This window comes from Octopus bimaculoides, chromosome 16 (genome assembly GCF_001194135.2).
Source record: "Octopus bimaculoides isolate UCB-OBI-ISO-001 chromosome 16, ASM119413v2, whole genome shotgun sequence".
Taxonomy (NCBI): Eukaryota; Metazoa; Mollusca; class Cephalopoda; order Octopoda; family Octopodidae; genus Octopus; species Octopus bimaculoides.
In genome coordinates, this window is record NC_068996.1 from 56,361,179 (window position 1) to 56,363,704 (window position 2,526).

Consider the following 2,526-nt stretch of genomic DNA (forward strand, 5'->3'; position numbering starts at 1 on the left):
CCCCCCCCATTGCATGACAACCAATTTTGGTGTGTTTAGATTCCTGTAACTTAGCAGTTTGACAAAAAAGACCAATAGAATCAGTACTAGACTTACAAAGAATAAGTCCTGGGGTCGATTTGTTCAACTAAAGGTGGTGCTCCAGCATGGCCGCAGTCAAGATGACTGAAACAAATAAAAGAATACACACACACACACACACACACACACACACACAAATCCAAATGCAGTTTCAAATTTATGACAGCTGTTTTGGTAGAATTTTATTGATGTATTCATAGATTACATCATAGCAAATTTTAAACTGGTGAGATAATACCTTGATGATGACAAATCTAACCAACATTTTTGGATAAGTGGTATTTTAAAAAAACATTTGAATTTATAGAGAAAATAGGAGTGGCTATAATGGGCATATGAGATGCAAAAAGATGAAATAACTCTTTTATTTCAAGGCAGTTATCATAATCAATTTATAACTAACATTAGCTCTGAGGATGTAGAAGAAACACTGACTTACTGTAACCAAATATAGATATATAAAATTTGTAATAATAAAGTCAAACCAAATAGTGATATTTTGAAATCATTCAATATGTATGTTTCAGATCACTGCAATATATATTATAGAAAATGCAGCCACTGCGCAAGACATTGCTCAATCAAAACATAATCCAATGAAGGTTACAGATGTGAAATTTTAAAGTAACTTTTAACCTTGTCCATGTAAAAATAATATGTTGGTCATGAAAGTTACAGAAAGTGTCATAGTTCAGCTTATTAGGAAGAGAGTTAACCTATATGAAATGCAGTTTGGTTTCATGCTTTGGAGAAATACAACTGATGCTATATTCCTAGTAAAGCAACTGCAGGAGATGCATTTAGCTAAAAATAAATTGCCATACTTAGCATTTATCAACCTGGAGAAGGCTTTTGTCAGGCTCAGTCCTTGGCACCTTCTTGTTCATCATAATCTCCAAGTCATACCATAACTAAGAAATTTAAGACCGGCTTCCCTTGGGAGTTCCTCTAGTTGGATGACTTTGTTGTTATAGTTGAATCTCTATTAGAATTAGGGAAGAAATTTCAGGTGTGGAAACAAGTTCTAGAATCAAAGGACCTTAGAGTTAATTTAGCAAAGACCAAAGTATTAGTAAGTAGGAAAATAGACAAATCCCTTCATGGAGATGGCCCTGCTCAATATGTAGACAAGGTGTAGGTAAAATTTTCATATAGTGTACCTGCTGTGAGCTATGGACACATGAGAATTTCAGTGGAATCACAGGAAAGCTAACAGAGAAAGTAGTCTTTGTGTGCAGCAGATGTGCAGGTACAATAAGCACTAAAAATTTACAGGAAATAGATTTCCTGAAATGTTCAGGGGAATCATTGGAAGAAGTAGACAGCTTCTGTTACCTCACTGACCAAGTTAGCAGTGGAGGAGGAAGTTTTGGAAGATAGTTGTAGAATAAGAACAAGGCTGGGCAAAATTCAGAGAGCTTCTACCTTTGTTGGTAACTAAGGGCCTCTCCCTCGAAGTAAAAATATGATTGTATGAGGAATATCTACAAATAGCTATGTTACATGCAGTAAAACATATAGACAAGGCAACACAGATTTAAAAAATAACTATGTGTGTGTGTGTGTGTATATATATATATATATATATATATATATATATATATAATATATATATAAGCATACACAAACTAACCTTTTTTTATAAGCGTCGAAATGTGTATAGTACAATACAAACAAAGTGATATTTTTCGCGGTTAGAACAATGGAACTCGAACCTACATCCCTCATAACTCTGGCAAAGTGCTTTACAATTAAGCTAAACTGTAAGGATACTTTACCCTGCGTTTCTGCTATTCTAACGGCAATTCTGCGTTCGAAAAAAAAATCACCTTATTTGTATCGTACAATATACATTTCGACGCTAATAAAAACAAAACAAAGGTTAGTTTGTTTATATTTATATACACGTAGTTGTTCTATTAGCCATTTAGCGCCTACAATTGCGGATGAATTTGTCAGTGGGAAGTTTAGCTTAATGATAAAACACTCTGCTCGAGTTTTGAGGGATGTGGCTTTGAGTCCAATGCTTGTTTATTGACAATTTTTGCTGCCTTGTAGGGGTAATTTACCCAGTATTTCTGCTGTTCTAATGACGATTCTGCGCTCGAAAAAATATCATATTATTTGTATCGTACAATACATACATATATATTTATATATAAACATTGTTCGTTTTTTTTCCGTCCTTGTTTTTGTATACATTCGCTGCTTTCTTCCAAGGAATCTAATGCTCTTAGCTTAGTTTTTCCTTGGGGCTGGCCAGATTGGAGCAATATCGAGAATAACCAGCCGAAATTGCAAGGATAATCTGGATCTGGACTGAAGAAAGAAAACTCCGAATGACCTGTTCCTGTTTTCTTTGTATCGTCTGTCTGGATGTTTTGTCCCTTTCTTGTATCACCTGACTGTCTGGATGGTTTGCGTTCTTGTCCCATTCTGTATTAT